Genomic DNA, 27632 nt, shown 5'->3' with positions numbered 1-27632 from the left:
TATATTTCTATTTGGGTTTTGTCCTCATGTAATAGTTGTATAAATTTAAGTGGGTCTATTTCAGTCAAATGTGTTCAAAGTCGACTTTACAAAGATGGAGTATATAGTTCTTTATAAATTGACGCCCTAAACATATTATTGCTTGGCTCAGGAAACTAGGTGTTTTTTTTTTAATTCATGTTTTACTTGCCTTAAAATAAAACATTCCAAGCCCTGGCCAGTATGTTCAGTGGTTAGAGTGTTGGCCTGTGCACCGAAGGGTTGAGGGTTTGATTTCTGGTCAAGGGCAAGTACCTGGGTTGCAGGTTCAATCCCCTGCTCTGGTCAGGGTGGTGAGGGAGGCAATCACTCAATGTATCCTGGGTCTCTCTCACATAGATGTTTCTTTCTTGCTTTCTCTAAGAAGGATTATTTTCAATGCTATCTTTTTTCTGAAAGCAGTTTTATTTTATTTTTTTAAATTTACTTTTATTGTTGAAAGTATTATAGATGTCCCGTTTTTTCACCCCACTGACCCCTCCACCCTGCACCCATTCCCCCCTCCCAGGGCTTCTCCACACTGTTTTCTGTGTCCAGGAGTTATGGATATCCTATATAATAAAAGGTTAATATGCAAATAGACCAAATGGCGGAACAACCGGAACGACTGAACAACTGAACAGTGGGTTGCTATGACATGCGCTGACTACCAGGGAGCGTGTACGGAACATGATGGGCATTGGATGCGGTTGGATGGTGGAGCAGGTGAGTGGGGGTGCCAAACCAGGCGGGGCGCCAGTCACTGTCATCAGGACAAGCCTCTGGTGGTTACTGAAAATTCTTTGTTCCCGCATGCCGTGGTCCAGCCCGGCACTTGCACCCACTGCCAGTGCCGGCCCTGCTTGCACTCACAGCCGGCACTGGAGCTGCCGCTCACACCCGCTGCCAGGGCCTGGCGCCAATCCCAATCACTCGGCGCCATCAGTGGGTGCGAGCTGCTGGCTCTGATCATCCCTGAGGGCTTCTCTACCTCCCCCTGCTCCTGAGGGGTGATTGGGGCAGCAGCTGCTGTTTGCACCTGCTGCTGGCGCCAGCCCCAATGCTCCACCTCGTCAGTGGGTGTGAGCGGGGGGCCATTAGCATGTGGGAGGGCGGTGGCAGGAGCAGGGCTGCGGCAGACAGGGGACCAGGGCTGTGACAGGAGGGGCTGGGCAGGGTCGTGGATGATGGGTCGAGACCCACCCCTGTGCCTTCTGCAGCCTCGTGGCCCACAGTTCCTAGTATGCATATAAGCTCTTTGGTTAATTTCTTCCCACCCCCTACCCCACCCCCACCTTCCATCTGAGATTTGTCAATCTGTTTCTGGATCTATTTTGTTCCATGCTTGTCTCTGGGTCTATTTTGTTCCATGCTTCTTCCTGGATCTATTTTGTTCATCAGTTTATTTTGTTCATTGGATTCCACATATGAGTGAGGTCATGTGATACTTGTCTTTCTCTGACTGGCTTATTTTGCTTAGCATGATACTCTCCAGGTCCCTCCATGCTGTCTCAAAGGGTAAGAGACCTTCTTTTTTATAGCTGCATAGCATTCCATTGTGCAAATGTACAACAGTTTTTTTATTTTAATCCACTCATCTACTCATGGGCACTTGGGCTGTTTCCAGATCTTAGCTATTGTAAATAGCACTGTTATAAACATAGGGGTGCTTATAGTCTTTCTGATTGGTGTATTGGGATTCCTAGAATATATTCCTAGAAGTGGATCACTGGGTCAAATGGCAGTACCATTTTTTTCTTTTTTTTTAGGAAACTCCATAATATTTTCCATAGTGGCTGCACCAGTCTGCATTCCCACCAGCAGTGTACTAGGGTCTCCTTTACTCCATGTTCTGTCCAGCACTTGTCATTTGTTGATTTGTTGCTATCTTTTTATACTCATTTTAAATCACATTCTAGGGTGAAGGTTTCCTTTGGTTTCTCTGTTTAAACTGTGACTCTTCCTTGCCTTTACACCAGAATCATCTTGCTGCCATCCAGGGGTGCAGAACTAGGATACTGGCCCCTGGTATGCCCTGTCTTTAGGGGGTGGTGTTAGGAAGAATAGTGGATATTTACTTTCAGAATAGTATACTTCCACACTTGATCCTTTCTATTGGGTCTCAGGCCTTATTTTAAAGGCTGGGCGATGCTGTATTTGGAGATAGGGATGACATAGGGGGAAGGAAGGGGGAGGGAAAGAAGCTTTATTAGAAGGGTAACTATATCCAACAAGTTCATGCACTTGTAATTCAATCCACCATTGATATTGGCTAAGTATAACTCTCTGGCCTTGTTGACCATTTACATTTTTAAAAATGAAAGCGCAGGTATAATAAAAGCATCTTTGTTTAAGTATAAAGCCTTCTGTTTATTGAGCATTTCAAAGTTTACAGAGGATGTAACATTTTATCAAATACTAGTAGGGTGGAATTTCTTTTTGAAAATAAAAAAACCAGAATGATAATATATATTATAAAAAACAGTTACCATGTAGACCAGAATGTTAGTATTTGCTGCTCAGAACATTCTCTTCTTGAGATAAGTCTATATCAGAAACAAAATTATCATCAGAAAGTTGTTTATTTAATGCTTGGGAAATCAGAGCAAGCTGACTTAGCTAAATATTAATGCCATCAAAGTAGGAGAGCCTGGTGTATCTGCCGTGGGAATTGGCTTGTTGCTAAAATAAAATACTTGTATTCAAGAGCTAGAGAACATTTCTCACTAGACACAATTATACATTTGTCTGCCTAGATGCCCCTTCACCAAAGGCAGAGCATCAGTGGATGGTTGTTTTATGACTATTAACATGTGTTATCAATTAGCTTTCTTTTTTTAATTGACCTTTATTGTTGAAAGTATTATATGTCCCCCAACCCCATCAATTAGCTTTCATTCAGAGTTTGAGGGGTGTATACTTCTACAGCAGTGGAAATCTCTAGTATTTGCAATGAATTCTCCTTTAATTGTTGATTAGTCTCCCCTTTTCTGGATTTTTTTTTGTTTGATGAATAATGATAACTTGTTATTAAAATTTTTGAAACCCAAGCAAAATGAATTGTCACTTGCTTAGTTACTTTTCCATTTTCATTTCAGTCTTCTGTTCACTAAAATATGATTTAGCTATGTTCATGCTAATTTTTGTGGCTTTCTTTCAATAAGCCGTAATGAAAATCTAGACATAATGAAATAGATCCATAAAAAACTTTTAATTTTACTTTCTTCCATCATTTAAACTAAGTTGAGTGGATTCTTTTTTTGATATTAGAAAGGATGGTATCTAGGCAAGACAAATAAAAATAATCAATATTTTATAAATCTTAAATTCATTCAAACTAATTTGCAGAATGATTCTTTATAACCAGTTATCATACAACTTTATCAATTATCACCTCTTCTTAAGCTTGTCTATGTAATCTGTAGCCAAAAATTTGAAGTATTAAAATTATACTATGTGACTTATGAAAGTTTAATAAATTCTGATTGATTTTATTCTTGTATAAAGGTTAAACCTTTATGTTGTAAATGTTATAGCTTGTGAATGTATATAAATATATGTCACACATAGTCACATTTTTTTAGGTGGATGTGGTTATAATTGGGGGCATATTAAGATATCAGTAACACACCCTAACTGGTTTGACTCAATGAATAGAGCGTTGGCCTGTGGACTCAAGGGTCCCAGGTTCGATTCCGGTCAAGGGCATGTACCTGGGTTGCGGGCACATCCCCAGTAGGGAGTGTGCAGGAGGCAGCTGATCAATGTTTCTCTCTCATCGATGTTTCTAACTCTCTGTCCTTCTCCCTTCCTCTCTGTAAAAAATCAATAAAATATATATTTAAAAAAAAGATATCAGTAACACTCTGGGATAGCTTTTCACCTATTTTTAAACTATTGATAGAAGTCCTAGATATATTTGTTTAAACTTAGAAAGGGTCTGAGGAGGAAGGCCATATTTTAGCCTATGCATTGGTGGGCATATGACTACCAGTTTGAGAAGGATTCGTGAGTTACCAGCCTCCTGAGAGGTTATTTTCCACAATGAACTCTATTTTAATCTTCTTTATTGTGTAATCTTAAACCATAGAAGTAACTCATTCCTGTTAAAAATGAAAACATAAACATATAAATTAAAACATAAAACTGTCCTCTTCTCACCCATTTTTACATTCACTTACTGTTACCAGTGTAATGTGTTCTATGCATACATAAATGATATACATATAGTCAAATTTTTATCATAAAATAAACTTATAGTCCATATATAGTTTCATTTTACAACTTTTATTTCACTTAAAATATATTGTGTGTACCTTTCTATGAATATCTTACCTCATTTAATTTTGTACATTGTGTCTTTCCCTGTTAATGATTTATATTTTTTGGTAGTAATATTACCCTTTCTCTTTGGGTTTTCCAGTTTTTGAGACATACCCAGGGAGCCTTTTCCTAGCCCAGGGATTTAATATAATTTTATTCAAGCTTTAAAACTCTCTCTCTCTCTCTCTCTCTCTCTCTCTCTCTCTCTCTCTCTCTCTCTCTCATACTTTGTGTGTTATGAATTTTAACCGCCCCCCGCCCCAGATCCAGACATTGAATAAGCCATCTTTTCCTCCACTTTTGCAAGAACTTTTCATACACTGTTAGTCATAGGTTACTTACAAAATGTTATTCTTCTCTATAAATGAAAACATTGCTCTTTTTGCTATCTTTGAGGCATGATGCACTGAGGATTCTTGGTGAAGTCCTATGTAACAGAACCAGTTTTATTTAAGATGGAATTAATAGTATTGGGTTCTGAGACTAATTCATTCTGCTATGTGTCTATTATGAAAACATTTAAAACATCTAAAGGATAAATATAATGCATTTTGGGCTATAAAAATATAACAATTTGTGCTCAAAACAATCTTAATGTTGTTCTGGGATGCATGACAATGCATGAGCTAATCAGTGTATTTTTGAGAGTTTGAAAATCTGCCAGCTAATTCAATCTTCCAAGCAGAAGAGTTAGTATATATTGTAATGTGTGCCTTGGAACCAGAGTAAAGAAAATGATCTTTTTGACACATGAAATGAACTATCAGTTCTAGAAGGTTTGAGCACTATAAATTAAGACATTTTGGTGGACACCTACAAGATAAAATAATATTATCAAAAAATTGGAAGATATATGAATTTAAATTTATAAAACAATTAAAAAGGACACATATGTAATACCCTTTGTAATACTTTAAGCAATAAAAAAAATAAATTTATAAAACACACATAGGTACAAATTGAAAAAATAATATAATGGACTGATGAATCTCAGAGGGAAGGCAGGGATGGGTAGGTGGGTGGGTGGAAGAGCTTAACCAAAGAATTTATATGCATATATGCATAACCCATGGACACAGACAATAGTCTGTTGAAGGTCTGGGGTGGGGTGAGAAGGGTCAATGGGGGAAAAAAGATATATCTGTATTATTTTCAACAATAAAGATAAATTTAAAAAAATAATGAAATAAATATCAGCAAAATATTAAAACTGAAACAATTGCTTGAAGTAGCAATTGGTGAAAAGATTCTATATATAGGTGATTATGATAGATGATACTACTTTCATCAGGAATATATGTCCTTTTAAGCCAAAAGAAAGAATGCTAATACATAGTCCCTATAGTGCAATACTCCCTAAAACTCTCTGGAATAGAGAAAAGCTATTTTTTTTTTTATTGATTTTTTACAGAGAGGAAGGGAGAGAGATAGAGAGCTAGAAACATCGATGAGAGAGAAACATCGATCAGCTGCCTCCTGCACATCTCCCACTGGGGATGTGCCCGCAACCCAGGTACATGCCCTTGACCGGAATCGAACCTGGGACCCCTCAGTCCGCAAGCCGACGCTCTATCCACTGAGCCAAACCGGTTTTGGCGAGAAAAGCTATTAATTTTTGTGTGTTTGTCTTATGTCTCACCACCTCTTCTAATTTGCTTATTGACTGTAATTTTTAAATAGTTCTTTCTGTTTTAGACAAATACAATCATATCAATTGTAAATACAAATTAATTTTAACTTTCCCCAATTTACACTAATTATTTATTTTCTTACCTTATTGCAATAACTTTAATCTCCAAAAAAAATACTGTTGAATAAAAAAATGGGGATTGTGGGTGACCTTGACTTGTTCCCAGTTTTAGTGGAAGTGACTTTGGCATTTCATGGTTAGAATGAGGACTGCTCTTGATTGTTTAAAAAGCCCTTTTGATATTCAAGTCATTCCATTTTATTCCTGTTTGTATCCATTAGATATAACTTCTGATTTTTTTCCCTTAATATAGCTTTTCAATATCTATTGACAGAAATGTACTCTTTCCCTTTAATTTTTTTTAAGAAATGAATTATCTTGATAGAATTCCTTATTTTGACTACTTTTGTCTTTGTGGATCAGTCCTTACTAGGTCATAGTATAGCTTTTTCTTGCCAAACTTCTGGGTTCTATTTGTTTATATGTTTTACAATTTGCTAATACTTTATTTTGATTTTATACTTATTATTAATATTTTATAGTTATTTTTTATGCACTGTATTTAACAGGTTTTGGTCTTAGGTTGGCTAGCTTTATGAAATTCATTACTTGACTTTCAATTTGTTTTTCTCTTTTCTGGTAGAGTTTAAATAATTGCCATCTCTTCCTTAAAGGTTCGATAAAACTGAACTGCAAAACCATTTGATCCTGGTTTCTTTTTATTTTGTTTTTAGATTACATTTATTAAAACTGGGGATAGTGAAACAAAGGTTGGGCTTAGGATAGAAGAAGCAACAGGAGAGAGCATAGGTGGTGCTGCTTTGACCTTCTAGAAATGTTATAGGAAGGAAGTGAGCCACACTGGGCTGCTTGGACTCACTGAGAAGTGAAAGTCACAGTGACAGAAATGGGTCAAGGTGGGGGTGCTTTTAGCTCATTGAAAAGTGAAAGAAAAGAGGGCCTTGGAGACAGATTCAAAGGGTTAGCCCAGGATGAACTGCCGAACTGCCATTGCCTGCTGCTCCCCTGGTTGCAAGTTTCTTGTGGGGCCCCTTAGAGTTTAGGAGAAAGAGAGCAAAAATACAAGCCTGAGAATAGGAGGGGCATGGACATGCTACAAGGACCGCAAGCCTTGGTTCCTTTTTTGGTGGGAAATCTATAATCACATATTTTAATCTTATCTCTAGTAATTTGTCCAGTCAAATTTTATATTTCTTGAGTTAATGTTGGTAACTTCTATTCCATTAGGAAACCATTCATTACCTTTAAATTTTAAAATGTGATGTCATAGATTTGTATGTAAATTATAATTATTTTAATCACATCTATTTATGTAGTTCAACCCTTTATTATTCATAGTTTGTATACTTTTACTTTCTCTATGTTTTACTTAGTTATACTCATGAAAAGTCTGTTTATTTTATTGAACTATTAAAAGAACCAGCTTTTTATTTATCATTTCTGCGATTGTTTTTCTTCGTCACTATTTTTAACTTTACTAATTTCTTCTATCTTTGAATTTGTTCCATCATATTTTTCTAATTCTTCAAGAAAAATGCTATTTTCTTTATTTATGGTCTTCTTGAGTAGTAATGGTAATTATAACCATTTATTTTTCTCTGAGTACTACCCTAGACATGTCCCATGGGCTTTGATATAATTTGTAATCTTTTTTCCCTTTCCTTATAGCTTATAATTTTATTTTAGGTTTCCTTTTTGATCCAGGGGTTGTTTTGGTGAACAGTGCTGTATTATCATGCAGTTACCTTTTATAATGATCTTTTATTACTTATTTCTAATTTTATTTTGTTAACACAAGAGGGTGTGCCTAGAAATTCTGTCTTCTTTAGGCTGTATTCCCTTTTTCATTTAATCTGATTTTTAAAATTTGAAAACATGTTTTTCAATTCCAGAAATTATTTTTCCTGTTTCAATTGTATTCTTTTCAGTGCTTTTATTACTTATTTTGCTAAAGATTATTCCTGACTCTTTCAATAGTTTTATTTCAGTGGGAAATAATTTAAATTTTGAAGTGCACAATGATATGAATAGTCACATATGGAGATAATAAAAGGGACTGGAGAAATTTGGAGACTATAAAACTCCAAGGAAGGTCTTTTGGGAGATCTCCTTGTACGTATTTGATTGAAATCAGTATTATGATTCTATGTTATTCTTCACTATATCGGCATTTTCTTCACACATTGTTTCTTAGACATACCTAGTGATGCCTACCTACATAGTAGATTTAAGATTTTTCAGAAAATATCTTTAGACTGTTACCTATAATTCAGTGCTCCAGCTACCATTATTTTATTGTATTACTAGAGGCCCGGTGCACAAAAATTTGTGCACTCGTGGGGGGAGGGGGGGTCCCTCAGCCCGGCCTGTGCTCTCTCGCAGTCTGGGACCCCTCGGGAGATAACGACCTGCTGGCTTAGGCCTGCTCCCGGGTGGCAGAGGGCAGGCCCAATCCCTAGGTGCAGCACCTGGTCGGGCTCAGAGCAGGGCCGATTGGGGAGTTGGGGCGCTGCCCCCTGTCACTCACAGAACAGGGCCCATCAGGGAGGTTGGGGCTCCGTACCCTGTCACGCACAGAGCAGGGTCAATCAGGGGGTTAGGGAGCTCCCCCCTGTCACGCACAGATCAGGGCCCATAAGGGGGTTGAGGAGCTCCCCCCTGTCACTCACAGAGTAGGGCCCATAGGGGAGTTGGGGAACTGCTCCCTGTCACACACAGAGCAGGGCAGATCAGGGGGCTGGGGAGCCACACCCTGTCACACTCGGGGCAGGGCCGATGGGGAGGTTATGGCTCTACCCCGTCACACACAGAGCAGGGCCCGTGGGGGGGGGGGGCCGCCGCACCCTGTCACACACAGAGCAGGGCCAATCAGGGGGTTGGGACACTGCAGCCTGTCACACACAGAGCCGCAGGGCGATCAGGGGGTTGAGGAGCTCCCCCCTATCAGGCACAGAGCAGGGCTGATCAGGGGGTTGGGGTGCCTTCCCCTGTCATGAACAGAGCAGTGCGGATAGGGAGGTTGTGGTCCCACCCCTTGTCACACACAGAGCCGCAGGGAGATCAGGGGGTTTGGGCGCTGCCTCCTGTCACGCTGATTCCAGTGCCGGGAGGCCTCTCGGCTCCGCTGATCCTGGTGCTGGGAGGCATATTACCCTTTTACTATATAGGATAGAGGCCTGGTGCATGGGTTGGGGCCAGTTGGTTTGCCCTGAAGGGTGTCCTGGATCAGGGTGGGGGTCCCCACTGGGGTGCCTGGCCAGCCTGGGTGAGGGGCTGAGGGCTGTTTTCAGGCTGGCGGATGAATGAAGCTCCCAACCTCTCCTTTTTTTCCTTTTTTTTTTTTATTCTGGGCCAGCTTTAGCTCTGAGGCTTGGCTCCAGCTCTTAGGCCTCTGCTGCTGAAAGCAGGTATCTGGTTTGTTTGGGTACTATAACCGAAACACTGTTTCAACTCCAGCTCTGAGATCCCGGCTGGCTGAAAGCAGGTTTCTGGGGTTTTGTTTAGCTTCTATATTTGTAACAATGTTTCAAACTGCAAGCTAAGAGGCCGGCAAGGCAGGCGGGGAACGTTGGAGTCCTCCGTCACTGAAGCAAGCAAGCCTCATGTTCGCTTTAAGCTGCCTGGCTGCCGGCGCCATCTTGGCTGGCAGTTAATTTGCATATCGCCCTGAGTAGCGAATGAGAAGGGTAGTGGAGGTATGGTTAATTACCATGTTTCTCTTTTATTAGATAGGATATGTTGATTACCTTACTTGTAGCTTAAAGTTTAGTTATTGTAAATGTGCTACCGTGAACATAGGGGTGCATATATTCTTTCTAATGAATGTTTCAGGTTTCTTAGGATATATTCCTAGAAGTAGGATGACTGGGTCAAATGGGAGTTCCATTTTTAATTTTTCTGTGGAAACTCCATACTGTTTTCCATAGTAGAGAACAAGGTACAAGCAAATAAGCTGTGTAGAAATTGTAACTTTGACAAGAGCTGATAGACATCATTTCCCAGTGGGCTCATCCTGCTTATGACTCTAAGGGAAACTTTTGAATAGTCAAAAAGAACAAAATGATACAAATATTTACTAAAGGATGGGGTGATAGACACCAAAAACTATTTAACATTCAATGTATTCTTTCACTGGAATCCTGGAAAGAGAATGCTGCTTTCTTGAAGATGATTTCATATTTATTCTTAAAATAGAGATTTAATATTGCACTGGAGGTTATAAACATATACACATTTACATATATGCATATATAATTTTATGTTTTAGATATAAAAAGAGGCTCTTGATTTTCTCTTCCACAATATTTCTTACTTTCTCATTTTCTCCATTCCTTTCTTCAGAAAAAAGGCCATGCAAGGGCTTTGTGATTTCCCAAAACTCAAACACATGAAAATATCATGCTAGATAAAGTTATGCTCTACACTGATTGTGATGCTCTAGTTATGATTGTGTTCGGTAAGAGAATTCATATGTTGCTTCAGTTGTTGAAAATCTGTGCCACAATCTCTTCAAATATTGCCTTTTCTGAATTCTCTCTAGGCCAGCCATGGGCAAACTACCGCCCGCGGGCCGGATACGGCCCGTTTGAAATGAATAAAACTAAAAAAAAAAAAAAGACTGTACCCTTTTATGTAATGATGTTTACTTTGAATTTATATTAGTTCACACAAACACTCCATCCATGCTTTTGTTCCGGCCCTCTGGTCCAGTTTAAGAACCCATTGTGGCCCTCGAGTCAAAAAGTTTGCCCACCCCTGCTCTAGGCTCTATTTATGGAACTTTCTCCAGGCATATTCTGATACTTTCTATTTTTTCTGCTATGTTTTCTAACTTATGCATATTTATACCACTTCACCTTTTTGTGCTGCATTCTAGGTGATTTTTTTTTTTGCAGCACAGAAAGTAAAGGTTTATTTAAGGATATTGTGCCAAGTTGGTTGACAACAGTGAGCTAGTGCTCTAAGACCTGGCTCCCTGATGGCTCTTAGGAGAGATTACATACAGGAAAAATCATTAATCATGGTGAGTAATGGAGTTGGTGTTGTGGGCTCTACTGATTAGTTGGGGCCAGGGTAGCAAGTAGTTGATCATTGTATTAAGTCCTGATATCAGCTGTGGCATCATTCTGCTTAGTTTTATAAGGGTTATCATGTTAGGGTCATTCTGTTTTCATGGGCCTGGGGCTAAACACAACTGAGATCAAGATACTATCTTTAGTTTGACTGAAACTGTTCCCTTGGTAAACAGACCTAAAGCTTTTTCTTTACTCTTTATTATTTAAAATATTACATAGGTTCTCCTTTTTCCCCAATTAGCCTCTTCCAGCCCATTCCAATCCTCCCTCCTCCCCCAAGTCCTCACCACCCCATGGTCTGCGTTCACTGGTTATGCATATATGGATACAAGTTCAGTGGTTGATCTCTTCCCACCCACCCTCCCCTGCCTTCCCTCTGAGGTTCAACAGTCTGTTCATGCTTCTGTGACTCGATCTATTTTTGATCATCAGTTTATTTGGTTCATTAGATTCCACATATGAGTGAGATCATGTGATACTTATCTTTCTCTGACTGGCTTATTTCACTCAGCATGATACTTTACAGGTTCATCCATGCTGTTGCACATGGAAAAGAAGTTCTTTCTTTTTTATTTCCACATAGTATTCCACTGTTTTTTGTTTTGTTTTGTTTTGTTTTAATTTGGGAAGTCAGGGGCATGTGACTGCCTCCTCAATGTAAGGACCTCACAAATTTTTTTTATAGTTTATAAAATCAACTGCTCATCCTATAAGTTCTTCCAAAAAAATTCTGAATGTCTTTATATAAGAAACAGAAATGCTACTCTTGTTTAGTTGCCCAGGAATAAAGTGCCAATCAATCAATTAACATGGTGTTGTGTTTCCCTTGACCATATTTCTTTTTTGGGAGTGGGTTCACTTTTCTTTTTTTAAAATAAATTTTTACTGTTTTTTTTTTGTTTTTTTTTAATATATTTTTTATTGATTAAGATATTACATATGTGTCCTTGTCCCCACGTTACCCTCTACCCCCCACCCCCCCCACCCCCGCTCATGCCCTCACCCCCCCGTTGTCCATGTCCATTGGTTAGGCCTATATGCTTGCATATAAGTCCTTTGGTTGATCTTTCCCCCTTACCCCCACCCTCCCCTACCTTCCCTCCAAGTCCCGACAGTCCAATCAATGCCTCTCCGTCTCTGGATCAGTCCTTGTTCATCAGCTTATGTTGTTCATTATATTCCACAAATGAGTGAGATCCTGTGGTATTTATCCGCTCTCAAGTTCCATCCATGCTGTGGCAAATGGTAAGAGTTCCTTTTTCTTCTTCCTCTTCTTAAAGAATACCTTTCAGCATTTCATATAATGCTGGTTTGGTGGTGATGAACTCCTTTAGCTTTTTCTTATCCGTGAAGCTCTTTATCTGACCTTCTATTCTGAATGATAGCTTTGCTGGATAAAGTAATCTTGGTTGCAGGTTCTTGCTATTCATCACTTTGAATATTTCTTGCCAGTCTCTTCTGGCCTGCATGGTTTCTGTTGAGAAATCAGCTGACAGTCGTATGGGTACTCCCTTGTAGGTAACTGACTGTCTTTCTCTTGCTGCTTTTAAGATTCTCTCTTTATCTTTTGCTCTTGGCATTTTAATTATGATGTGTCTTGGTGTGGTCCTCCTTGGATTCCTTTTGTTTGGGGTTCTCTGCGCTTCCTGGACTTGTAAGTCCATTTCTTTCACCAGGTAGGGGAAGTTTTCTGTCATTATTTCTTCAAAAAGGTTTTCAATATCTTGCCCTCTCTCTCCTTCTGGTACCCCTATAATTCTGATGTTGGTACGCTTGAAGTTGTCTCAGAGGCTCCTTACACTATCTTCATATTTTTGGAATCTCTTTTCTTTTTTCTTTTTTGGTTGGGTATTTTTTGTTTCTTTGTATTTCAAATCTTTGACTTGATTCTTGGGATCTTCTTTTCTGCTGCTGGATCTCTGTAAATTATTCTTTATTTCAGTCAGTGTATGCTTAATTTCTAGTTGGTCCTTTTTCATGTCCTCCATGGTCTCCCTATACTTATTGAGGGATTCATTAAATTTATTGGCGGTTTCCATAAAATTCTTGAAAAACCTTATAACCATGGCCTTAAACTCTATATCCAATCGTTTGCTTTCCTCCATTTCTGCCATTTGTGACCTGTTTCTTTGTCTCCGCATTTTGGCAGCTTCCCTGTGTTGATAGAGTGGCCCTGTGCGCCAGGTGTCCTGTAGGGCCCAGTAGCTCAGCCTCCCCAGTTACCTGGGGTGGACACTCTTGGTGCACTCTTGGTGCCTTGGTTGTTGTAGAATCACTGGGAGGAATTGACCTCCAGGCCAATTGGCTGTGAGAATCAGCTGTGTCTAAAGTGGGAGAACTTCTGTGCTGAAGACACCCTTCTGGGGCAAGACTTGCTTCAGTGGGGCTTTGGTGCTCACTGAGTCTGCTCCCTGAGTGCGTCCCTTATGGATCTGAGGAGTTGCAGTCTGGATGGACCCCCTCTGACCACTGGGTACAGTGGCTCCTGGATCTAAGGAGGTGCTAATTCAGCCTCTGCCTGAGGCCACACAGCAGGAGCCACGAAGAGGCTCAGCTGTGAAGCAATGCAAGCCGCTGCGGGGCCTTGGGCCTTCTCTTGGAAGTTCCGGGTCTGCCTGGCTCGGCTGCAGTTAGGTACATTCACATGCAAAAGCCTCTGCCGCAGCCTGGGTGGGGCGGGGTCTCAGGGAGTCAGAGGGCGGAGAAAGCGGCCATGGCCGATTCTCCGCCCGGAGTCGCGCGTCTCAGTGTTCCGGTAACGGCTGCAAGCACCTCTGAGGGAAAGCCGCCCTCAAGTTCGCTCGCTGCCGGACAGACCAGCTTCTCCCCGTATGAGACCTGGGTCCCCAGAGACTTCCCGGAACCGGAGTTCAGAGCCGTCGGGAGTTTGTGACTCAAAAAGACAGCCGCGTCCTCAGGTGCTACCCCCTTTCCTCGCGCGCGCGTGCCGCCATACCTCTGCACTTCACCTCCGCAGCGCCTCTGGCTCTCAGCGTGCTTTTCTTTCCTTCTAGTTGTGGAATTTACACTCAGCCAGCCTTCCTGTTGTTCTGGATGATGTTTGCTCAGTCCTTTGGGTAATTTTCAATTGTTGTGTGAGTCAATAATTTCCCGGTGTTTACCTATGCCGCCATCTTAGTTGCTCCTCAGTATTCCACTGTTTAAATGTACCATAATTTTTTATCTACTCATCTGCTGATGGACTAGGCTGTTTCTAAGTCTTAGCTATTGTAAATGCGCTGCTATGAACATAGGGGTGCATCTATTCTTTCTGATGAGTGTTTCAGGTTTCTTGGGATATATTCCTAGAAGTGGGATGACTGGGTCAAATGGGAGTTCCATTTTTAATTTTTTGTGGAAACTCCATACTGTTTTCCAGTGGCTATTCCAGTCTGCATTCTCACCAACAGTGTACTAGGGTTCCTTTTTCTCCACAAACTCTCCAACACTTGTCATTGGTTGATTTGTTTATGATAGCCATTCTGACAGGTGTGAAGTAATATCTCATTGTTGTTTTGATTTGCATCTCTCAGATGTTTAGTGACTTTGAGCATTTTTTCATATGTCTCTTGGCTTTCTGTATGTCCACTTTGAAGAAATTTCTATTTAGGATATATTTTGGAGATGAACCCCTGAACAGATGTATCACTGGCAAATGTGTTCTCCCATGTAGTGGGCTCTTTTGTTATTTTGATGATGGTTTATTTGGCAGTGCAGAAGCTTTTTATTTTCATGTTGTCCCATTTGTTTATTTTCTCCTTACTTTCCATTGTTTTAGGAGATGTATAAGTAAACATAATGCTACAAGAGACGTTTGAGATTTTGGTGTCTATGGTTTCTTCTAGGATTTTTATGATTTTCCATCTTATATTTAAGTTTTTTATCCATTTTGAGTTTATTCTTGTGTATGATGTAAGTTGGTGGCCCAGTTTCATTTTTTTGAATGTATCTGTCCAATATTCCCAACACCATTTATTAAAGAGACTGTCTCTGCTCCAATGTATGTTCTTGCCTCCTTTGTCAAATATTAATTGAGCATAGTGGCTTGGGTCGATTTCTGGTTTTTTGTTTGTTTGTTTGTTTTTGTGTGTGTTTTTTTTGTTCTGTTCCATTGATCTCTATAGGAAACCCTAGAGCAGTGATGGCGAACCTATGACACACGTGTCAGAGGTGACACGCGAACTCATTTTTTTGGTTGATTTTTCTTTGTTAAATGGCATTCAAATATATAAAATAAATATCAAAAATATAAATCTTTGTTTTATTATGGTTGCAAATATCAAAAAATTTCTATATGTGACATGGCACCGGAGTTAAGTTAGGGTTTTTCAAAATGTTGACATGCCGAGCTCAAAAGGTTCGCCATCACTGTCCTAGAGACTCCATAAAAAAACCCAAAAAACCTAGTAGATTTAATAAATGAATTCGGAAACGTAGCAGGATACAAAATTAACATCCAAAAATCTACAGCATTGTTTTACACCAATAGTGAACTCTCAGAAAGAGAAACTAAAAAAAAAAAATCCCATTTGCCATTGCAACAAAAAAGTTAAGATACTTAGGAATAAACTTAACCAAGGAGGTAAAAGACCTGTACTCTGAAAACTACAGGATGTTGAAAAAAGAGACAGGAAGATATAAACAAATGGAAGAATATACCATGTTCATGGATTGATAGAATCAACATCATTAAAATGTCCATACTACCCAAAGCAATATATTAATTTAATGCGATCCCTATTAAAATACCAATGGCATATTTCACAGACTTAGAACAAACACTCCAAAAATTTATATGGAACTGAAAAAGACCCTGAATAGCTGCAGCAATCTTGAGAAAGAGGAACAAAGTTGGAGGAATCACAATACCAGATACCAAGTTATACTACAAAGCCACTGGACTCAAAACTGCCTGGTACTGGCACAAGAACAGGCTGAGGCTTTTTCTTAAGACAATGTGATGCTGACCAGAACCTGATGTCCTAAGTGCTTAATGATTAAGAGACTAGACATGCAGTATGTCATGGTGCTATTAGACAAGACAAATCTAGGTTGAATTACAGAAAAAGTTGTATTAAAGAAATGAAGTTCCTCTGCTGTTACAATGATTTTTTTATATCTATCTTTGAATGTCTTATTTCCTTGCTTTGCAGTTTACCTCTGCTGGGCCATGCAACTTTCACCAATTCCAGATTAATCTTAGGTTAGTTTATGTACTTTGGGTTCACTAACATGTAAGAACTGTGAATTCAACCTCAGGCCTATGGGTGGAACTGACTTAGGATCTGATTGCTTCACTCACCTCACATAAAGAACACATTTTCTTGTCATATATCTTTGCTGTGAGAAAAGGTTTTCTAGCCATTGTTTTGTGTACTGGCTGTGCTTCTGTGGGGATCAGAATTTAGACAGGAGCTCAGTACCAGCTTCCCATCTTCCACTGCCTAGAGGCATTGCCTCCAGTTGAGACAGGCTAGTAAGCCAGTACAAGTGGTTTAGGGAAACTGAGACAGTTAAATGGCCAAGCAGTTTATAGCCATCTAGTAAATCACAAAATCTTATCTTCCCTACCCAAGGAGTGAATTGTTTATATTTCTCCTCCCCAACCAGAGGGTAAATTATTTAAATCACCCTACTCAGGGAGATAGTAGAAATACAGTTAGTACCATTTGCCAACCACACCCAAGGGCAGATAAAGTTAAGGGAATAAATCTCATTTGGGCACATCAGCATAAGATCCTCCATTAAGACCTCCCTTAAACTCTCAGCCTTTAAAAACCCTCAAAACAAAAGGTGTGCCCTCTCCCTCCCAGGAGTATGCCTGTACCTTTCCCTTCCCCTTCTTCATTCCCCACAGGCTTGCCTCTCCTAAACTCTAAGAGATCCCTAGGAGACTTGCAAACAGGGGAGCAATGGGCAGTGACATCTCATTCTGAGCTAACTCCCTGAATCTGTCTCTAAGGCCCCCTTTTCTGTGACTTCTCAGTGAGCCAAAGAAGCCCTGCCCACACTCACTTCTTTCTCATAAAGTTTCTAGAGAGCCAAAGCAGCCACACCCAGACTCTCTCCTATTGCTTCTTCTATTCTAAACCCTTCCTTATTTCACTGTCCCAGCTGTAATAAACGTACTCTCAAAATCACCTGGACTCATGTAGTGAAATCTTCCTGAAGGAAGTTAAGAGAAGGTCAGCCCAAGGCAGAACTGCTCCGGGCAGGTCTCCTTTCTGGTAACACTGTCACCATGTGAGATTAAAACCCTGGTTCCTAATCCTTAGAGCCAATATCCATCTGTTTGTCTTTATCTCCCACTCAAGGAAGGTTGTTTATTCCTTGTTTGTTGAGGATTTCCATTTTATGATTATGAGCTTGACTATATTACTATTAGAGGCCCGGTGTATGAAAATTTGTGCACTGCGGGGGGGGGGGGGCGGAATTCCCTCAGCCTGGCCTGCCCCCTCTCACAGTCCTGGAGCCCTCAGGGGATGTCCTACTGATGGCTTAGGCCCAATCCCCAGGCCTCGCAGCTGCTGTGGCTTTGTACGGATGGATGTCCTGAAGATGTCCACCCTAATTAGCATATTACCCTTTTATTAGTATAGATTTTAAAGGGGAGGGGAGTGTACATTCTATCATTTCTGTGAATTTCAATTGGTAAGGGGGAAACTTTCCAAATTAGTTCACTCTGTTGTTGACTTAAAGTTCCTCAGATAGGTTTGTTAGATTGTGTAGGTGACTTATGCCATACCTTTCAAGAAACATCTGGGGAGTGGGGGAAATGCATCTGCTGCTTTATATTACTTCAAGCCAGATAATATAGGATGCTACCAAGCTTTCTGTATCCCAGAATAGCAATGGCAGGGAAGCATCAGAGAAAGTCGATTATTCAAGGATGACACAGAAGCAAATAGTGAGCTGCCATATCTGAAGGGGCTGCAAGGACAGAATGAGAGTGGTGAATTATGTAGAACAATGTTGCTAGAATAACATGGGCTCCTTCCTCCCAACAACTGTAAGGCATTCTGTAAGCATCCTTGAACTTAGTTAGACACAACCATGGAAAAAACAGTAGGTCTTAAAATGATACTGTTTCAGTCAGACCTATGGAATGAAAAGACAAAATGGAAATTATGAGTATTGCTATAGAAAATAAAAGTTGGATGTCTTACACACTTGAGTTTGTAGACTAAGATTATTCTAATTACATATAAATACACACACATACATGCTTGTATATGGATAGTAAAACAATTGGAAGTACATAATACACACTGTATTAGCCATGACATTCTGTAGGCGAGAGTAAAAGATATTTGTTCTGTTTTCTTTGCCTCGTTAACTATACTTTTACTTATTTCAGCTCATATTTTGCTTAGGGAATATTTTCCTGTCTCCTATCTACCCCCTCAAAGTGTGTCTTGTTCTTCTGCTATATACTCTTGTATTGGAATTATACATACACTTGTGTGGTTATTTGATTATCTCTCACTAATCTGTGAGCTTCATTAATGCAAAACTCTAGTTTGTTTTCTCATCATTATATTCTCAGTACCTTGCACAAGCACTCAATAAGTACTTATTAAATGAATACATTTCTGTGTTATTTTAATATTTTTGCAATGACTGTATTAATTTCTTTTTAAATCTTTATTGTTGAGAGTATTACAGGTTTCCCCCCCCATTACCCCCTCCACTAGGTTCCCACCCTGCCCCAATCCTTCACCACCCTATGGTCTGTGTCCATAGGCAATGCATATATACGTATAAAATCTTTGGTTAATCTCTTCCTACTCCCCACTCCCCCCTTCCCTCTGAGATTCATCAGTCTGTTCCATGTTTCCATGCCACTGATTCTATTTTATTAATCAGTTTCTTTTCTTCATTAGATTTTTTGTTCATTTATTTTGATTTTTAGATTCAATTGTTGATAGATATGTATTTATTGCAATTTTATTGTTCATATTTTTTCTTTTGTTCTTATTCTTTCTCTTCTTAAAGAATACCCTTCAACATTTCATGTAATACTGGTTTGGTGGTGATGAACTCCTTTAGCTTTTTCTTGTTTGGGAAGCTCTTTATCTGACCTTCAATTCTAAATGATAGCTTTGCTGGGTACAGTAATCTTTGTTGTAGGTCCTTGCTATTCATCACTTTGAATATTTCTTGCCACTCCCTTCTGGCCTGAAAAGTTTCTGTTGAGAAATCATCTGACAGTCATATGGGCACTCCCTTATAGGTAACTAACTGTTTTTCTCTTGTTGCTTTTAAAATTTCCTTTTTGTCTTTAACCCTTGGCATTTAATTATCATGTATCTTGGTGTGGGCCTCTTTGGGTTCTGTGGGGAAGCATGAGACTTGGTTGGAAAGTCTGTAAGGAGGATTCTCCAAAAGGTCGGAGGCCTCTAGGGGTACCTTGCCAAAGGCAGCAGCCCCTGCCTTGACTTTTCCAAACAAGTCTGAGCCCCTGGGCGTTTTGCTGGAATCTTTATTCTTTAGATGTCTTTGCTTAAAGGACACTACAGATGCATGTGTCTTCTCAAGGATACTTACCTTGGTGATAGTATCTAATAGTTAAGTTTAATTCAACTGTTGTTACGATAAAAGCCTAAGGAGGCAGATGAATGGGACTATCTGATTACTTTAGCCAAGCAGTCCCTTAGCCCTCTCTTTCACAGAAATGTGTGTCAGAGTAATCATTCATCCATTGCTCAGGGTCTACTTGTCAGTCTCAGCAGGGTTCCTCTTGTTTGGGACTCTATGTACTTCCTGTACTTATAAGTCTATTTCTTTCACCAGGTAGGGGAAGTTTTCTGTCATTATTTCTTCAAATAAGTTTTCAGTATCTTGCTCTCTCTCTTCTCCTTCTGGCACCCCCATAATGCAAATATTGATACATTTGAAGTTGGCCCAGAGACTCCTTACACCATCTTCATATTTTTTTATTCTCTTTTTCTTTTTGCTGTTCTGATTGTTTTTTGCTTCCTCATATTCCAAATAGTTGATTTGATTCTCAGAATCCTCTACTGTATTGTTGAATCCCTGTAAATTATTCTTGATTTCAGTTAGTGTATGTTTAATTTCTGACTGGTCCTTTTTCATGTCTTTGAAATTCTCACTAAGATCCTTGAAAGTTTCACTAAGTCCTTTAACATTGTCATTAATTTCCTTGAAGCTCTCATTAAGTTCCTTGAAGCTCTCATTAAGATCCTTGAGTAACCTTATAACCATTGTTTTGAACTCTGTATCCAGTAGTTTGCTTGCTTCCATTTCTTTTGTAACATGTTCTTTTCTAACATGTTTCTTTGTCTCAGCATTTTGGCTGCTTCTGTGTGTTTGTTTCTATGTATTAGGAAGAGCTACTATGTCTCCTGGAATTGGTAGATTGGTCTTGTATATTAGGTGTTTTGTAAGGCCCAGTGGCTCAGTTTCCCCAGTCACCTGAGCTGGACAATCTAGGTGCACCCCTGTGTGGGCTGTGTACACTGTCCTGTTGTAGTTGAGCCTTGCTTGCTCTTGGCATCACTGGAAGGGATTGACCCCCAGGCCAACTGGCTGTGAGGACCAGCTGCAAGTACAGTGGAAGAGCTGCTGTGCAGGAGACACCCCTGTGGAGCAAGACTTGCTTCAGTGTGGCATTGGTGCTCACTGGGTCTGCCCCTTGAATGTGGCAATTATGGGTATGTAGATTTGTAATCTAGTATGTTTTGAAGCTGTCCACCAGATGCACTGGCTCTGGTGCTTCCTGGGAGGTGTAAAGTCAGCTACTGCTTGGGGCCACCTGGCAGGAGCTACAGATGGCTGCTACTTATGTTGGGGTAGGAAGTGCCCAGGTGAGGTCCAGTTGTGAAGCAAGGCAAGTTGGTGCTAGTTCTGAGTCTTGGGTCTTTTATTGATAGGTTTTGGGCACAGTGACTGCAGCTGCTGCTTGTTTAAGAGGTTTTCACAAAGCCTGAAGCCTGAGCAAGGACAGGTCATTCATATGGAAAAATAGCTGCAAAACAGCTTGAGTGGGGCTGCAAATTGAATGGGGTAGGGTCTCAGGGAATCACCAGGGTGGAGTGAATAGTGTGGGCCAAGCCGATGGAAACTCAAGTATGGCTGCCAATCAGCTCTGTGATAAGGAAGGTCCCAGGACCGGAACAATGACTTCTGGGAGCACCCATGTCTGGGAGAAAGCCACCCCTGAGTTCCTTCCCCAATGCCAGAGAGTCCAGTTCCTCCCCCAGTATGTCCTTGGATTCCCCCAAACCCGCCACCCGGTGCTGGAACTCAGAGGAAGCGAGACTGTTTAAGTTCATGAGTGGGCCCTTTAAGAAGGACACCAGGGTCTCCAGCAGCCTCTGTGTCACTCAGCAACAATCCCCGCTGATTTTTACAGACTGAAGTTATGGGGGGACTTTTCTTTCCAGCTCTGGAGCCCTGGGCTGAGGGTTTGGTGTGGGACTGGGATTCTCTGCTTCTCACAGGAGGCCTGGGAGATATCCCTCCTTATTAAAGAAATGCCACACATGGATGCCAGACCAGTCCATTCCGTACCTCCGAGCCTCTGCCCTTCCTACCAGCCTCAATGTGCTTTCTTCTTTACTTCTCTAGTTGTAGAACTTTCATTCAGCTAGCTTTCAGGCAGTTTTGAATGATGGTTGTTCTGTATTTTTAGTTATAATTTTGATGTGGTTGTGGGAGGCAGCAAGTATAAGTGTTTACCTGCACTGCCATTTTGGTTCCTTTTCATGACTATTAATTTCATTATTAAAAGATAATAAATTATCCTATTTAGGACAAATATGAGCATAGACCTTCTGGGCCAGTGATTTCTAATATATTTGAGGGTCACACTTCCCATTAAGAATGTGTTGGTAATTATAGCTTCTCTCTCCTGAAAAACCCACATACATGGCATCCCTTCATTCACAATACACAGCCTTATATATACTTTCAGTTGTCTTTGAACTTGGCCAGAAAACAACTGGTCTAGGGCAATCAGCACAGTCAGTGGGTGTGAGTTTCTTGGATACTGGACTAATCCTGGCTGAGGGGCCAACAGGGAGGAGGTGGACTGGCAGGCAACAACTCTGTAGTCAGGCTAGGCTCCTTCTGAGTTCCCTGGAAAATGGAGATAAGAGACCTAGCAGGCGGCACTCCTCAGACCAGATCGGAGGCAGCAGACATGGTCCAGGGAGACACCATGAATAAAAATAGAGAAGAATCAAGTGTGTGTGTGTGGGGGCTCTTCCTCAGAGCAAAACTTCTCCAGTCTTCATGGATACCTTCAGCTTCAGGGGTCTAGGAGGAATCCCATTTTGGTTTTCATTGGTGAGACCAGTGCTCCCATCTGTGCTGGAGCTGAGTTATCTCTATGGGAATTTGGGAGAGGGAGGTAAGTGGCCAAAGGCATTTACTCAGGTCACCACCTTAGTCACATATCTATAATAATAAAAGCATAATAAGCTAATTAAGCTAGACGTCCTTCCAGATGAAGCCAGGGCTGCGAGGGAAGCCTGGGTCCCTGGTGCCTGCCGGTGGCCAGAGGGAAGCCCAGGTCCTGGGTGCCAGAGGGAAGCCAGTGCTGGCCGCCGGGGGAAGGAAGGCCTACTCTTGTACGAATTTCATGCATCAGGCCTCTAGTTCATATATATATATATATTTGGAGTGAGCAACAGAGTCAGATGCCTGACTGAAAAGAATAAGGGGCTCTGGAATATGGGAGGGGATCAGAAGACAGCACCTTCCCTCCATCTTGGCAAGACAGGAAGGATCAGACTGTCTCTGCATCCCTCACACTCTCAGCTGCCTTGGCCTCATAGCTCTTCCCTTTGCCAAGAGTTGAATTTCATTGTTTAGAAGGATTCAGTCTAAAAACCTAACAAATACCTTAGAATGCTTACAGACACTTCTTATGTAGAAAAAAATGCAACTGTAAAATTTAATTGGACTAATGAACTTGCATGAAGCCTTCTCTTAAGTTGGAAATATTTGTAATGATCAATTTTTCTTAACATTTATTTCTTGTTATTTTTAGTGAAAATAACTTTATTGCTTTTTCCTGATGGCAAAATGATTGCATGCTGAATATATATATATTTCAGAGAGGAAGGGAGAGGGAGGGGGATGTAGAAAAATCAATGATGAGAGAGTATCACTGCTCGGCTGCCTCCTGCATGCCCCCTACCCCCCACTGGGGATTGATCCCGAAATCCCAGCATGTGCCCTGACCTGGAATCAAACCATGATCTCCTGGTTCATAGGTTGATGCTCAACCACTGAGCCACACTGGCTGGGAAATCCTTATTTTTTAAGGTTGCAATAGTATCAGAAAATATGAGGAAGTACAAATCTCATGTTTATTCCCTGACTCTATTATTGACCTCCTGCCCACGCTCTTACTCCAATCCCTGCCTGATTCCTCCCTCCTGTGGGATTAAAGGTGGAGGGGACCAGCCATGAGAAAGGTATTAATGAGGCTGAAAACATTTGAAAACTGTTGCACATAGTCAGAGAAAGCAGATGCTAAAACCAACATCCTAGATTATTAATTTCTCTTAATAACACTTTATAATTTCTTCCACAAAGCTCTTGCCCATGGTGGCAAAAACTGTTAGTGCTCTCCAGTATCCATACTGTCTATTTTGTCCTGGGTACCCAGCTATATGAGAATGGTCACTTTCCTTTATAATAAATGTGGCCATAGAACTGAGTTCTAGACAATAAATTGTGGCAGAAGTGATGTCTGTCACTTCCAGATTTTCCCTCATAAAACGTCTTCATGCTTGATCTGTGCTCTCTCTTTTCTTATGCACCAGCCAAATGGAGAGAACACTAAGTACCTAGAGGAGAGAGGAGTGCAAGATAAAATGAACCCGGATCCTGAATGGTCCTATGAAGCAGAACCTCCCTCCTGAGCTGGGACATTAACTTGAGACTCTTTTGTGAGTGAGAAATAATTTTTGTAAAATCATACTATTTTCTCTAATATATGATGACAAAAGATGGTTTGACTTTGGGTGGTGGGCACACAGTCCAATATACAAATCTTATAACATAGAAATCCACACTTGAAACCTATATGATCCTAGTAACCAATGTCACCCCAATAAATTCAATAAAAATAAATAAAGTCATATTATTTTTGAGTCTTTTCTAATAACAGTTTTAGCCAGTTAGGTAATGATGATTATTACACTAATCATATTCCTTCCTTCATATCATAACATCTACATTGGTCTAATAAAATCCTTTTCCTCTTTTCTTTATTCATTTATTTACTACTTTATTTCCTTTTAAAAATTATCTTTATTGTTGAAAGTATTACAGATATCCCTTCCCCCTCCCCATTAACCCCCTCCACCCTGCTCCCAATCCCCTCCCCAGGCCTTCACAACACAATTATCTGTGTCCATGGGTTATGCATATATGCATATAAGTTATTTCGTTGATCTCTTTCCACCCTCTTCCCTCTGAGATTCATCAGTCTGTTTCATGCTTCTATGTCTCTGGATCCATTTTGTTCATTAGTTTATTTTGTTCACTAGATTCCACATATGAGTGAGATCATATGATACTTGTATTTCTCTGACTGGCTTATTTCGCTTAGCATAATACTCTCCAGGTCACTCCATGCTGTCTCAAAGGGTAAGAGATTCTTCTTTTTTTATAGCTGCATAGTATTTCGTGGTGTAAATGTACCACAGCTTTTTTAAATCTACTCATCTACTGATGGACACTTAGACTGTTTCCAAATCCTAGTTATTGTAAATTGTGCTGCTATGAGCATAGGGGTACATATATTCTTTCTGATTGGTGTTTTGGGATTCTTAAGATATATCCCTAGAAGTGGGATCACTGGGTCAAATGGCAGTTCCATTTTTAATTTTTCGAGGACACTCCATACTGTTTTCCACTACTTTATTTTCTTTCGTCTCTATTCCTCAATTTTTTCCTCCCCACAGGCAGCTGTTCTAATATATTTGATATGCCCAAGAAACTAGAAACACCAATTAGAAAGGATATATGCACCCCTATGTTCATAGAAGCACAATTCACCATAGCTAAGATTTGGAAACAACCTAAGTGCTCATCAGTAGATGAGTGGATTAAAAAACTGTGGTACATCTACACAATGGAATACTAAGCTGTGGTAAAAAAGAAGGAGTTCTTACCATTTGCAACAGCATGGATAGAACTGGAGAGCATTATGCTAAGTGAAATAAGCCAGTCAGAGAAAGGTAAATATCACATGATCTCAGTCATTTGTGGAATATAATGAACAACATAAACTGATGAACAAAAACAGATCCAGAGACAGAGAAGCATTAATCACACCATCAAACCTCAGAGGGAAGGTAGGGGAGGGTGGGGGTAAGGGGGAGAGATCAACCAAAGGACTTATATGCCAGCATATAGGCCTAACCAATGGACACAGACAACAGGGGGGTGAGGGCATGAGTGGGGGGAATGGGGGGTAATGTGGGGATAAGGACACATATGTAATAACTTAATAAAAAAATAATATATTTGATATGTATATTTTTGTTTGTCTGAGTTCTTTTAAACTTTATATTATTTTTATGCATGACTTAGTTTAAGTATGGTGCTGTGGTTCTCATTCTGTTTATTTTCCATTTAGTGGTATTTTAAAAAAAATGTTACATGTTACTCTGTACATGTAGTATTTAGTTTCTAGCTGTTGTATGATATATAATAGTGTTTACTGACTCTAATTTACTTATTCATTTTCCTAGAAACAGAATCTAGACTGAATTCCAACTCCCTACTACCTAAAACACTGTGATGAAAGTCTTCATTCATGTCCCCTTATGGACTTGTGTGAGAAGCTTTCTGGAATATATACAAAATAAATGGGATTGTTGGGCCATAGGGCACATGTATAATTAATTTAATTAAGTACTGTTAGGTTGCTTTTTGGAATAGAAGCTTCAGAATAAAATGTAATCAACTGTGTATGTTGGAATTTCTATATCTTGCACTGTCATTAACAATTGACATGCCCCAGCTTTCTAATTGCCAGCCAAATAAGTGTAAATGTATTTGTAATTGTCTTTTAATTAGCAATTATCTCATTAATAATGAGTTTGAGCATCTCTTCATGTATTCCTAAGCATTTTGGTTTTCTTTCTGAGTATACTTTTCATATATTTTGTCAATTTATGGTGGTGTATTCCTGTCTTTTTGGATTTGCAAGAGTACTTTACATATGTTAGATATTAATCCTTTGCTAGTCTAAGATACTGCAAATATCATTTTTCTGTCATCTATTAAATTGCTTATAGTGTCCTTCATTTAACAGAAATTCTTATTTTTATGTAATCAAAACTATTAATCTTTTTTTGCCTTAGGCATGTACTTCTAAGGTTTAGTTAAGAAATGGTTATTCAATTCTAAGTCACAAAGATATTCTCCTATATTATCTTTTTAAAAATATGTTTTATTGATTTTAGAGTGAGAAAAAGGAGAGGGAGAGATATAGAAACATTGCTGAGAGAGAAACATTGATAGGCTGCCTCCAGCATGCCCTCTACTTGGGATCGAACCCACAACCCAGGCATGTGTCCTGACCCAGAATCGAACCAGTCACCTTTTGGTGAATGGGACTATGCTCAACCAACTGAGCAACACTGGCCAGGGCTCCTATATTGTCTTTTATTAACTTCATAATTTTAGTTTTCATATTTAGTTTTTTTTGTTTTGTTTTGTTTTTGTTTTTTTTGTTTTTGTTTTTTTTGTCCTCTGGAGTTCAGATTTGTATTTGGTGGTAGGCAGGGGTCCAGTTTTATTTTTCTTCAAATGGTGAGCCCTTCTTCCCAAACCATATACTAAATAGTTCATCTTTTCTCCATTTGTTTGTGGTGCCAATTTTATAGTATATTAAGTTGCTACATTAAGTAAAGTCTTTGTATCTAAGACTTTCCATTTATGTATTTATTCCATATTACTTTTGTTAGCATGATATGGCAGGTGCAGCTAGTACTCACCAAATGATCTTTGTACTTCTCTACTTCCCTAGCCTGCCTTTCATTTAGATTGGGGCCATGTGACTAGATCTGAAGACGGTACTATAAGGAAAAGTAATGTTGATGACTTCTAAGACAAAGCAGCTTGAAGGCCACATTTGAGATGGAGGAGCCACAAGATAGATAGAAGAAGCCTGAATCACTGAGTAACTGCATAGAAGACTGAAGAGCTGCCCAACAACTCATGAACTTTTATGTAATCAAGAAATAAAACTTGTTTTACTTTACTAAAAGTTTGGGGTTTATTGGGTACTGCAGCATAGCCTATTGTTACCCTGGCTACTATATATTGTTTTGTAGGGTATCTTACTATCTGGTAGAATTAGTCTCTTCTCTTTATACTTATTTTTTTCAAAATTGACACAGCTCTTTCTGATTCTTAATACTTCCATATAAATGCTAGAATGTGTCAATCAAGCTTTGATAGATTTCTTTAAATGTTAAGGCAATTATACATTCCAACATTGATCATGCCATATT

General features: G+C 39.8%; 1 long non-coding RNA gene across 1 annotated transcript; it reads left to right on the top strand.

The window, feature by feature from the left end:
* The first annotated feature begins 570 nt into the window (after nt 1-570).
* Nucleotides 571-27620, top strand: LOC118654013. Its single transcript, XR_004966953.1, has 3 exons — nt 571-744; nt 23925-24050; nt 27146-27620. It is a non-coding gene; the product is annotated as an uncharacterized LOC118654013 (long non-coding RNA).
* Nucleotides 27621-27632: the final 12 nt, after the last annotated feature.

Source organism: Myotis myotis, unplaced genomic scaffold (genome assembly GCF_014108235.1).
Source record: "Myotis myotis isolate mMyoMyo1 unplaced genomic scaffold, mMyoMyo1.p scaffold_m19_p_4, whole genome shotgun sequence".
Classification (NCBI taxonomy): Eukaryota; Metazoa; Chordata; class Mammalia; order Chiroptera; family Vespertilionidae; genus Myotis; species Myotis myotis.
The sequence above is the reverse complement of the archived record's forward strand: the minus strand, read 5'-3'. Positions and strand labels throughout refer to the sequence as shown.